Genomic DNA, 12284 nt, shown 5'->3' with positions numbered 1-12284 from the left:
AGGTTGCACTCTGACGGCATCCCACCTCTGCCCAAACTGGTCTAACACCTGCCCTACTTCTCCCACCAGCTGGCTGCTGGGCCCCTCTGCTGCCCCCAGATGACAGCATTCATGGAGGTCGTTTCAGGTAGAATGAAGTAGGAGCAAAAGCCAAACTGCTTCCTGGGACAGCAGGCCTTGTTCACACCCATAGCAGCGACTGCTCAACACACCGGTGTTGGTACCACCCCAGGTGTTGCCAAGGACGCTAGCTCCAGGAAGGCCCCGCGCCAACTGCCCCAAGCGCCCACCTTCCTGCACTCCAGGGGAGATGCGGTTACTGTCCCCATGGCACGGATGAACTGACTTATCATCCCAGGGTCACACGGTTGGTAAACGGCCAGGCTGCATGTGAACTCAGCTCAATACCACCCAGCGTTCTAGATGAACACGGGCTCACGGAACCTCAGCCCAGCAGCGGCAGCCTACGCATTCTTGGAAAACGGGACCTGCTGCCTTTATGCCTGTGATTCTCCCCATCTCTGCTTCGCTACTTTGGACTTTGCCTGGGTCGCCGGTGACCGCCCCCTGGCCCAGGCCAATCCCAGTGGTCAACTCTCTGTCCGTGGATTCCTGACCTCCTAGTAGTATATCTGCCCCCCTGTCTGGCTCTCCTAACAACCGTGGCAGCCTGCCTAACCTAACGCAAGATGTTTTTCTTCTCCTTTGGCCCTAAATGATGCCAGTCCTGTACCCTCTCATACCAGCTTTTCTCCCTGGGAAATCTCACCCACCCGGAAGCCACAATCGGTGTGCCTGTGCTCTGGTTTTCCAGATTCCTGCAGCTGCCAGGTTTCTCCCCCGATGCCAAACCGGCTAACCCAACACCGCCTGGCTACGCTTCGCCCAGATGTATCACACGCAAGTTATCCTCCACCCTGAGCACGCTTCTTGGCTAAGATCCCACCATGCACCCAGTCTTCGGGGACAGGAATCTGGGAGTCATCCCAATCCCTCCTCACCACCCCCCATCACCCTGGACACTCAGCTACTCACCAGGTCCCACAATTGCATCCATTTCCCCCGTAACAATCAAGCGAGTCCCCCCTTCTCTGCTCGATTCCCGCCGACGAGGCCCCGTCTCTCATCTCAATCATTGTGGCCACCTCTGCCCTGGTCTCTCTGCCTCCGGGTTTTGCCCAGGCTGCCTCCCTCCATCCACATCTCCTTCCCCGAAAGAGAAAGCCAGCGTTGGAGAGGGCGTGGAGAAAAGGGAACCCTCCTACGCTGTCGGTGGGCATGTGAATTGGTGCAGCCACTATGGAGAACAGGTAGGGAGGTTCCTCAAAAAACTAAACATAGAGCTGCCATATGACCCAGCAATCCCACTCCTGGGCATATATCTGGACAAAACTATAATTCAAAAAGATACATGCACCCCTATGTTCACAGCAGCTCTATTCACAATAGCCAAGACATGGAAGCAACCTAAGTGTCCATCGACAGATGAATGGATAAAGAAGATGCCGTACATATATACAATGGAATATTACTCAGCCATGAAAAAGAATGAAACACTGCCATTTGCAGCAACGTGGATGGCACTTAGATTATCACACTAAGTGAAGTCAGACAAAGACAAATATTTTATGATATCACTTATGTGTGGAATCTAAAAAACATGATACAGATGAAACTTATTTACAAAACAGAAACAGACACACGCATAGAAAACAAATTTAGTTACCAAAGGGGGAAGGGGTGGGGGGAGGTATAAATCAGGAGTTTGAACTTAGATACAAACTACTATATGTAGATAAACAACAAAGACCTACTGTATAGCACAGGAAACTATATTCAATATCTTGCAATAAACTATAATGGAAAAAAAAAAAAAAGAGAAAGAGAAAGCCAGCTTCTCAGCATCACGTGCAGACAGTGGCCATAAAACAAACACGAGGAAAAGAAGATGACATTCGGTCCTGGCTGGTACTGAACTCTGGTGAGCCTGCCAGCCCAGGTCTGAGCCCTCCTTGTTCAAGGGAAAGTTGACAAGTGCCTGTCACCTGAGCCTTAAAGACACAGGGGCAGCAATGGGAGCCTTGGGCCTCGATGTCCACAGAAGGGGGTGATTCTCCTGTGAACAACCCCGGCACGTGGGCTGTCCTTGGGATTTCAGATTAGCGAAGTTCTGCCCCCAAGAGGTCACCAGTGGCTGGCGTCTGAGAGGTGATGGGGGCTGGGAAGCACGGCTGGGTAGGGGTGTCTTCAGGGGGTGGGGCTAGAGCATGTTGGGGTGGGCAGCCTGATCTGGGAACTACTGGCTTGGGCAGGAATTTGGGGACACACAGCCCAGGGGTGGGACAGGACCAGAAGATCTTTTTGGGCAAATTCTGCATGGGGGACTCGGAGAAGGCATCATTTTAGAAGGAAGAGTGGTGAGGATGGATGGGGAGAGGGTGTGGCCTCAAGAGCTGGGAGCCCCAGTACCCCCTGACTTGACATACAGCTGAACAGGGGCCTGCAGACCTGTCAGGGTCCCAGAGGACAGAGGCTAACCGTGAACTTCAGAGTAAGCCAGCTTGGGAGGATCTGCTCCTGGCGGGTGGCCTCAGGCTAGCAGCGCCTTCACTGAAGGAGTTATCACCCCAGTGCCTGCCTGCCCACCTAGGTAGGGCGGGGAGCCAAGCAGGGCACGTGTGAGATGGCTCATCAGGGGTGGTGCAGGGAAAGGTTCCCAGGGGAGTCTGTCCGTGGGCCCTTTAAGAACCAGGGGTGTTAAAAAAAAAAAAAAAAGAACCAGGGGTGTTTGTGTAACTGGAGACTAAGCACTTCCTCTTTCCCATCCATCACTCTCTCAGCAACCCCACAGAGGCTCACTCTACAGGCCTGTCCCTCTCCAGCCCTGGAGAGGGGGCCCACATGGGGGGCACCCCTCCGTCTGCGCCTGGCACTCATCACCAAGGTCTTTGTGATCTGGCCCTGCCCACGCCCCCTCTACCCTGCTGACCTCCTGCAGCTACCAGACTCCCTGGTTCTCAGCCTAGTGTCCATGGCCTGATTCCCAGGGTCTGTTCATATCTCAGAAACATCGCTGTAATGCAGTACCCAGATGCCTAATTTTTTCTTTTCTTTTTTTTTTTTTGGCCATGCTGCTCAGCTTGCAGGATCGAAGTTCCCCGACCAGGGATCGAACCCAGGCCCTCGGGAATGAAAGTGTGGAGTCCCAACCACCGGACCGGCAGGGAACTGCCAATGCAATAGCTTTTGTCTAGGCTGTTTCCTCCACCTGGATCACTATTCACCTTCCCCTAACCTTTCAAGTAAGCAGCTTGCCTGTCACTGCTTCCAGGAAGTCTTCCAGGACTGCCAGGCTGGGTCAGAGAGCCTGTGGTCCCTCTGTTTGGCCCAGGTTATTCTGCATTGTAACTGCCCAGGGATGTGTCTGTCTCCCCAGTGGAGAGAGGGATCTGGAGGGGAGGCAATCAACAAATTCCACTTCCTGTGGGTGTCTACCACCAGCTCCAACTCAAGCCTCGAGCTCAAAAATTACCTCCTCAGAGCAGCCAAGTTAAATCAGCATGGGTAAGGCAGTGGAGAATGTCTAGGCAAAATACAAACAAATGCTGGTAACATTTACAAAGGGGAGTGATCAGAGAATATTTCAGTAATCAGAGAGAGACAGCTAGCCTCTGTTTCTCTGTAAAGAACTACTCTGAATGAAAGCCATGGCTGCAGTGATGGTTTCTAAATATTCTGTGACCAATCTCTAGGTAATGTATGAGCAAGCCTTGTATGCAAATGCCTCATGTCCTTTTTATTTTTTTATACATTTATTTATTTTATTTGCTTTTGGCTGCGTTGGGTCTTCGTTGCTGTGCGTGGGCTTTTCTCTAGTTGCGGCGAGCGGGGGCTACTCTTGTGGTGTGCGGGCTTCTCGTTGCGGGGGCTTCTCTTGTTGCGGAGCATGGGCTCTAGGCACGTGGGCTTCAGTAGTTGTGGCTCGCAGGCTCTGTAGTTGTGGCTCGTGGGCTCTAGAGCGCAGGCTCAGTAGTTGTGGTGCACGGGTTTAGTTGCTCCGCGGCATGTGGGATCTTCCTGGACCAGGGCTCGAACCCATGTCCCCTGCACTGGCCACCACTGTGCCACCAGGGAAGCCATCTTGTGTCCTTTTTAGACTTCCCAAGGTCCGAAGTCATGACTTTTCAGCGAATTCCAAAATTTCAGTTGGTTCATCTCAGAGTCCTGGCTGAATGCTGTCATAGGTTGAAACAGGTTGAAACAGGCAAGCACCTGCAGCCTATTTGGCTAGCAGAAGTCACCGCAAGCATCTGCCTAATTCTTTCAACTCAATCACCGAGACTTTCATGCTGTACCCCTGGAAAAGATCCTGAAAATCCTTAACCCTCAGAGTCAACTTCACCGAAGCCAGGACCCACAACTCAGGTTTGCTCCCTGGGCTCTTCATACAGGCTCTGAGGTCAAATAAATGCATCCTATTCCATAAACTGCAACATGTCTATAGAGTCACGTGAATTTGGTTGTATAAAAAAGGCGACCATTTCAGAATTCAGAGTCACTACTTTGCCAGTGAGAAGAACAACGTTAGAGGAAGCAGACACCTGAGGACAGCCTGATACCTCCTCCAAGAACTGCCTTAAAATCTGTGGCCCAGGGACTTGCCTGGTGGTGCAGTGGTTAAGAATCTGCCTGCCCATGCAGTGGACATGGGTTCGAGCCCTGGTCCGGGAAGATCCCACATGCCACGGAGCAACTAAGCCCGCGAGCCACAACTACTGAGCCTGTGTGCCACAGCTACTGAAGCCCGTGCGCTTAGAGCCCGTGCTCCATAACAAGAGAAGCCACCGCAAGAAGAAGCCCACGCACGGCAACAAAGAGTAGCCCCCGCTCGCCGCAACTAGAGAAAGCCTGCGCGCAGCAACAAAGACCCAAGCAACCAAAAATAAATAAATAAATTTATTTATTTTTTTAAAAAAAAGAGAGATGAGGGAGGAGGCCGTGGGGACAGAGCATTCTAAGAAGCGGGAACAGCCTGTGCAAAGGCCCTGAGGCAGGACCAAGACTGGTTGATTCAAGGCATAGAAGATGAGGCCCCTGGGGCTGGAACAGAGCGGGGAGTGAAGAGAGGTGAGGGCAGGGAGGTGACAACCTTATATTTAGACCTGCCCTAGCCAACAGCTCAGATGGAGAAATGACACCCAGAGGCTGACGTTTCCAGAGCTCGTCCTGCTTGCTCTCCCCTCCTGTCACTGCCCTTGTCCCCTGCCATCTCCTGATAGGTTAGCCTTGATCCAGCTGTGGCCCCATCACTCCTGCCAGGATCACGGTCAAAGCTGAGCCAAGAGGACTTCCCTGGCAAGTCCAGTGGTTAAGACTCGGCGCTCCCAAAGCAGGGGCCACAGGTTCGATCCCTGGTTGGGGAACTAAGATCCCGCATGCCATGGGCAGCGCAGCCTAAAAAAAAAAAAAAATGCTGAGCCAGGGCCAAAGGGAGGTGCCCTTAGGTGCACCCATCCCCAATTTGGAGGGGGTCGGGGAACGGTCCAGGCCACAGCGTCTGGGCTCCACAGAACCACTGATCTAGATGCTGGCACCCAAGTGTCCGAATCCCCTCTGTGAAGCCTTTGAAACTGGAGGGGTTGGTGCATACCTGGATGGGGGATGGGTGGGAAGGGTGAGCAGGCCCAGGTGACCAGGTCCTTGTCCACGGGCGTGGGGGGTGGGATGAGGAGGGATGCTGAGTCTTTTCTCCTACACCTGGAAGGGGAGTGACAGCAGGCTGGTGGAGGGGGCCATCCTCAAAACACACCTGCTCTGGTTTCTGCTGCTCATCTTCAAGGCCCAGCCAGGCCCCTGCCTACCATCTCCGGTCACCTCCCTGAGAACATCCTGCCCCAACACCCAGCTCTGGGCTCTGCACCTCCTCCGCCTCCCTGGCCCCCTTCTCTGTCTCCATCAGCACCCTCTCCCTGGCTACTTCCTTCCATTCCCTCCAGCCCCTCCAGGGATTCTCCCAGGTCAGCTGAGCCCCCCGCCACGTGCAGGAGGAAGGGGAGAAGCTTTGCCCACCAGGAAAGGGCTGGCCTCCTCTTCCTTCCTCCTGCCAGCCTCCTCCGCCTTCAGGGTGCACTGACCACTCCACACAGGGGACAACACACCAAAGCAACACCCCTGCAAACTGCACAGCAGTGGGGCCCAACAACCTTGCACCCCTCAAGCAAGGGCCCAACCAGGGTCTGCAATTGCTGGATTGAGGGGCCCTGAGGACCCTCAGTCTCTTCATCTGCCCCTCTCCTCACTCTCCCCATGGCTCACTCTGCTCCAGCCACAGTGGCCACTCGGCTATACCGCCAACATGCCAGGCCAGGTCGTGCCTCAGGACCCTTGCACATGCTAGTCCCTCTGCCTGAAATGCTCTTCCTCCAGATGTCCACCTGGCTGGCTCCTTCTCATCCTTCAGGTTTCTTCCCTCTCCCGGCTGCCCCCCTCCCAGAACGTCGGCTCCATCCATGAGGTGGGGGGGGGGTGGAGGGCGGCAGGGAAGCTTCATTTTGTTCACTGCTAGTTCCCAGTGCCTCCCAGCACAGGTGCTTCAGAAGTACGTGCTGAATGAATCAATGACAGGGTGGGAGGGAGCTGGGGCCAAGCACAGGGTAGTGGGGGGGATCCTCAGGGGGTCGCTGGCAGGGGCCTGACCCCTCCTTGGATACAGTCATGGGGCCCTGAAGCAAAATATGGTTTGGGGAGCCTAGGAGGAAGCGGCGAGAGAGGTGAGATCCTGCTGGTTCAGTGTGGAGAACTGGTGCGACAGGATCATATTAACAAAGGTACAAAGGCCAGACTGACGGAGGAGAAAGGCCTCCTCTGTGTCAATCTGGTCAGAGCCAGGCTGGGTCTGAGGGGCCGATTCACGGATAGCAAAAAGAAGCCCAGTCTGAATGGCTTGGGCATTGGGGAAGGAACGGCAACCAAATAAGGGAGTAAGACCCCTGCCATGGGGAGAAATTATTCAAGCAGGGGATTCAGAGACTGATCTCATCTTCCACTTTGAAGGCCTTGCTCCCTTGGCTTCTGGTTTGACACCCACTCCTGGTTTCTTTCCTTCCACCCTCTCTCCAATCCATCCCACCAGGGTGGGGATGTCTCCCAAGCTCTAGCGCCCCCCCCCCCCCCCGCAACCTGGTCTCCACCTGGGTGTCTAGCGGCATCACAATTTCCAGATGCTGGGAAATAGACTGCTGACTTGCGCCTGAACCTGCTTACCCATCAGTGGCTACTCCATCCCCACCCCATCCTCAACTTCAAGTCTATCCAGGATGCACCCACTTCTCTCATCCACACCTGCACCTGGTCCAGCCTCGTCAGGGTCTGGACCAGTGCAGTCACTCCCATGCCGAGTTCCTGGCTCCTGCCTGCAGCTCCTCCCATGCATGCTGTGGTGCTTCCCCTCCACATCTTTGTTCACTGGTCTCTCTGCCCATGAACTCTTAAAAATCCTCAGTAACCTGGCAGATGGTCACCTCCTACAAGAAGGCTTCCCCCACCCTTCCAGAGGCTGAATCAGGTCACTTCTCGGGGCTCCCCCTGCTTCCACCCGGGCATCCCCTCTGCTTTCACAGGTGCTTATTACCAGCCGGACACCTCTCAGGTGATGACTGCTATTATTCCCATGTTATAGGTAAAGAAATTGAACCAGGAGGTGAAGTCACTAGCCTGAGAGCACTACATTCAAACCGGCAGGACAAGGTCAGAGGCAGCTTCCCGACAGCCGGAAAGGGGAAACCCTGTGGTACCCAGATAAGAGAGGAGCGTGCCCCCTGGTGCCTGCTTTCCTGTGGGCATCCCAGGGGTGGTGGGAGGAGTGAGCCCTAGCCAGCTCCCCACGGCCAGCTACACTCATCCCAGCGGCTCCTGTGCCCAGTGACCATATCACACCAGGCGCTCGGCCAACTGAACACTTTACACGCCTAACTCAGTCTGCAGACTGTGGGTTCTGGAGGTGGACGCCCTTATGCCTTCCTCCCATTTCTCAGAGCAGGAAATGGAGGCTCACCGGGCCCAGAACTCCCACCAGTGCTGCAGCCCTCCTCCATCCCCCGAGGCGTAAGGCTGGCCCTGGGATTGGCCAAGTCCTTTCCTATTTCAAAGCTGAGACTTCCATTGATCAGAACAACACTCCCAGATACAGGTACTATTGAACCATTTTATAGATGGGAAAACTGAAGTCCAAAAAACTTTCTCTGGGGCCCCAAGGCCAATTCAATGACCAAGGCTCCCAGCTGGGAGTAGGTGAGCTGGGAGGGCAGGCAAGGAAGGTCCCAACTGCCTCCTCCCTGCAGCCTGGCTGGGCCTACAGGGACCCAGCTGCGCTGAGTGAGGCTCTGGGCACTCCCACCACTGTCAAGTTTATTCACAGCAGCTCCTTCTGGAAGGGGGCTGAGTTGAGGCTAGGGACTTGGGGTGGGGTCGGGGGGCTTCAAAGACAACCCTACCCTCCAGAATTTCTATTTCAGGTGGCCCCATACAACAGATCCAGGTTGCCCCCTTGCACTCAGTCACGTTGGACTTGGCCTGGGTTCAGAGTCAGGTCCTCAGGCACCTTCCCCCTCAGGTGGTATCTCACAGGTTTTGGAAATCGGACTCAGTCACAACAGCTTCACACCCTCAGATGTGTTTCTCCCTCAGTTTTCCTATCCTTCCACACTCCCAGCTGCCGGTGCCAGAAATCTCTTCCATGCACTTTCCTTCCTGCCCCACTTTTGAGCAGGCAGGGAATACAGGCAGTGTTCTTCTGACAAAAAGAACCCAAATTCACCCACTTTCCATCCCCCCCTTCCTGTCCGGTCCAAACCAGCAGCCTCCTCCAGGGTTTCCTCCGGTCTCTTTTGGCCACAGCAGCTGCTGGGTCTTCTTAAGACACAAGTGGATCCGGTCACTCACTTTGTTCTAAGCCTACGTGGTCATCACAGACTTGAGAACGGAATCCACATCCGCCTCTTATCTTCGTGGCCCCGGGGGCCAACCTCCTCTCACCTCGGATCCCCAGCAAACTGCACTTCAGCCACGCTGGCCTCTTTTCCGCTCAGCAAACACACCAGTCTGGGCCCTGCCTCAGAATCTTTTGCTGTTTTCTGGGCCTAAAAACCCCTCGCTGGCTGGTCCCCTCAGGCCCGGATGACACCTTCTCCGAGAATGCCTCCCTGACCCTAACCCATCTCGCAGATGTGTTGTCTTCCCCGCACTTAGCATGTCTGGAATGATCTGTGTCTGTTTCCGCGGGTCGCAGCCGTCTACGCGGCCGCGCTGCGGGCTCCGAGGCCACGGCCCCGGCTGCATCCCCAGACCTGGCACGTCGGTGGCACCCCTTAGGTATGGATTCTCTGGTGACGGACCGACAACCCCCGTCGCGGTCCTCGCGTTCACACATCCGGATTCCCCCGCGTCACCGTGCTAGGCTCGTCCCCACTCCGGCCCGCCCGTTACGCAGCCCCGTCCTCGGGCGCTCGCGGCGCCCGGGCCCTCGGGGGAGCTGGGCTCTATCGGGGAGGCGGCCCGGGCCTGGGACCAGATGGGAAGCCCCGAGAGGCCGTCCCGGGCGAGTTGATGGGAGACTGCATGCGTCTGGGGGCCGCCGCGGGCGCCATGGCCTTGGAGGCGGGGCCGGAGCTCTCCGCGAGAGTGGCGTTCCGGTCCGCGTTCGGGGCGCAGGGGGTTCGCTTACCTGGGGGCTCAGGCTGCCGGGAGCACCAGGGGCCGGCGGCGGGGCGGGAGAGAGCGCGCCTGGCGCAGATGCAGAGGAGAAGGAGACGCGTATCGCCCGCACGACGCAGCCGGACTCTGCTCCGGGCACCGCCTCGGCCGGGGGCGGGGAAGCAGGCTTTAGGGGAGCGCGGGGCGGGATCGGGGGCGGGGCCTGGAGGGCGGGGCCGGGGCGGGGACCGGTTGAGCCCAGCGGGGCGCGGGGTCCTAACGGAGCTCGGCCCCTTCCGTGCGACTAGGCCGCTTCCTGGACCCCGCTGCCTGCGCTACAGGGCCCCGCCTCCAGCCCCGCCCGCCCCCACCCCCGCAACCGAGGCGCGCCTTGGGGGAATCCAGCCGCAGGTTTCTTGCCTGTGCTTTATCTCTTGCCTTTGAACCTGGCACCATCCGCTGAGCTCTCTGGAGGAATCCAGCCGCAGGTTTCTTTCCTGTGCTTTATCTCTTGCCTTTGAACCTACCACCATCCGCTGAGCGCTCAGTCAGCCCCGGTTTCTCTTCCGTTCGCTGCAGGTCCTCCCCAGCCCCCTCCCGGGTCCCCTCTTCTGGCGCGGCTCTGATCCAACCGCGCATCTGCCAACACACCACGGACGCCCTGATCCGCCCGAGCGCACCGCTGGTCGTTGTGGCGGAGGCCCGGACTCCGCTCCAGGCCTCAGAGGCCACCCCCGGTGCCCCAAGTCTGGGGACCTGTCCCAGCTTTCAGGTCAAGCTGGTCCAATTCGTGGTTCATGGGTCCAACCTCAGAGTTGGGAACCCAAGGAACCACCCTGGGAGTTGGGAGGCGTGGAGGGCAGCTGGGCAAAGGGTGCGGTTCGGTGGGGGGGCAGGGGGCAGGCTGCAGAGCTGGGACGATAAGGCTGGGAGATAGGCCGGAGTGGGGGGTGGCGAAGCCCCAGGCTCCCTCTGGTCGGGGGGAACAGAAGGTGATTCCAGCGCACAGGGGCGGGGAGTCTGGGCGAGCCATGAACGCAGGACAATCCCGCATCAAGCAGAGGTGGTCTGTGAGCACCTGAGCAGCACCTAAGGGACTCGTGGTCCAGCTGTCGCCAGTTGAAGGGAAGGGGGTTCCAGAGCCGCTGGCCAACCCCACGTCGTCTGGGCAAGTGGCTTCACCTTTGGACAATGTCTCTCCCTGAAGCAGACCCAGGGCAAGGTGGGGGAAGCCCGGGCTTTTTTTGGCTAGGCAAGTTGCTTCACATCTCTGAGATTTGATTTCCACACATAGAAAGGGGGAGGGCAGCAGAGACCTCTGCTGCAAGTGTGGATGAAGCTGTCCATCTTGATCCAGTTTCCCAGTGTTTGCACTTGCTATTCCCTCTGCTGGGCTATTCCTTCTCTTTTCAAATGTGTGCGTCCTTCTCGCTCAGCTGTCAGCCTGGCGCTCAGAACCCCTCTGTCCACGTTCACCCTTTTATTTTCTTCCCGGCCCTCCAAGAGCTCCTTTGCACATAGGGAAAAGGCAGATGATAAAGCCTCTTTTCTCAGCGTTGTGACTAGGACTGTGGTATACGGCGCCTTGCACCTGGGGGTGCTCAGAACGTGGCAGCCATTTGGATTAATAGTGACACCAGAGACATGGTGGAATGGGGTGGTCCAGACCCCAGAGGAGAAGCAGGAGATTCCTGGAGACGTGGAGGGGAGGCCCTCAATAGGGGATTTGGGTGGGCCGGGGTCAGGGAGAGATTTCAGGTGGGAGGTACAGCATGGGCAAAGGTGGGGAGGCTGGAGGAAGGGCTCAGCTTGGCAGGAAGAGATGCAGGCCGAACCTTCTGCAGATGGGCTGCTTCTGGGCTACTCCATGCCCTTCTGGCCCCACCCCCCAGCCCACTCCATCTGTGTGCATGGAGTGTTCAGGGCAGGCTTCCAGGAGGAGATGACATCTGTAACCTGAGAGATGAGTGGGTGGGGGATTTAGCTGAGTTAGGGTCCAACGGTGAGTCATGAGAGGACAGTAGGGCAGGACCAGTCACTAAAGGCCCTCCAGGGTTCTCTGAGGAGAGGCACAATCAGATTTAAAATGAGACGGCAGCAGGAGTGGCTGGGTTGTGGTCTGGGAGTTGCAGACAGGAGTGAAGGGAGGAACTCTGGAGGGATTAAGTGGTAAAATCGCCAGGGTTTGTGGGAATCAGAGGAGCCAGGGCCTGGTTGTGGGGAGTGGGGAGATGGAGCCATTTCTAAGCTGGTGAGTCCAATGTAGGGTGTCTGGGTGGTGGGAAGGGGGATCCTAGGGAGGCGGGGGGAGCCCCTTGCGTCCTCCTCCCCTCCACACCTTCATACCCTCTGTGCTTGAGTGTGGGACAGGAAAGTAGGACTGGGGAGGCTGATAAGCCCTGATCCAGGTAATAAGCTGAGGGCTTCTTTGTCCCTTCTGCACCCCTAGTCAGATGGCTGGTCCCAAGCACGTTGGCCTTTTCCAGACCCCGGGGCCATCATGGCCAGGACTGGAGGCTGGACCCTGGACCTTGGACGATGGGCCCTGTGCTAGGTGGAATAATGATGCCCACACATCCTAACCCCTGGAACCT

General features: G+C 56.8%; 1 protein-coding gene across 3 annotated transcripts in view; it reads right to left on the bottom strand.

The window, feature by feature from the left end:
• The window catches only part of CERS4 (ceramide synthase 4), a 31376-nt gene extending 21495 nt beyond the window's left edge, over positions 1 to 9881 (bottom strand). Inside the window, exon 1 of one of the 3 annotated variants that reach the window (XR_007476245.1) lies at positions 9722 to 9881. The gene's annotated coding sequence lies outside the window, so the exon portion shown is untranslated. Of the gene's footprint in view, positions 1 to 290; positions 458 to 9721 lie in introns of those variants that run through there. The other 2 variants (XM_004277312.4, XM_033400990.2) reach the window with 2 other exon arrangements.
• Between the last annotated feature and the right edge of the window lie 2403 nt (positions 9882 to 12284).

This window comes from Orcinus orca, chromosome 3, assembly GCF_937001465.1.
Source record: "Orcinus orca chromosome 3, mOrcOrc1.1, whole genome shotgun sequence".
In the NCBI taxonomy this organism is placed as follows: domain Eukaryota; kingdom Metazoa; phylum Chordata; class Mammalia; order Artiodactyla; family Delphinidae; genus Orcinus; species Orcinus orca.
Note: the sequence above shows the minus strand (reverse complement) of the source record. Positions and strands in the feature narration are given on the sequence as shown.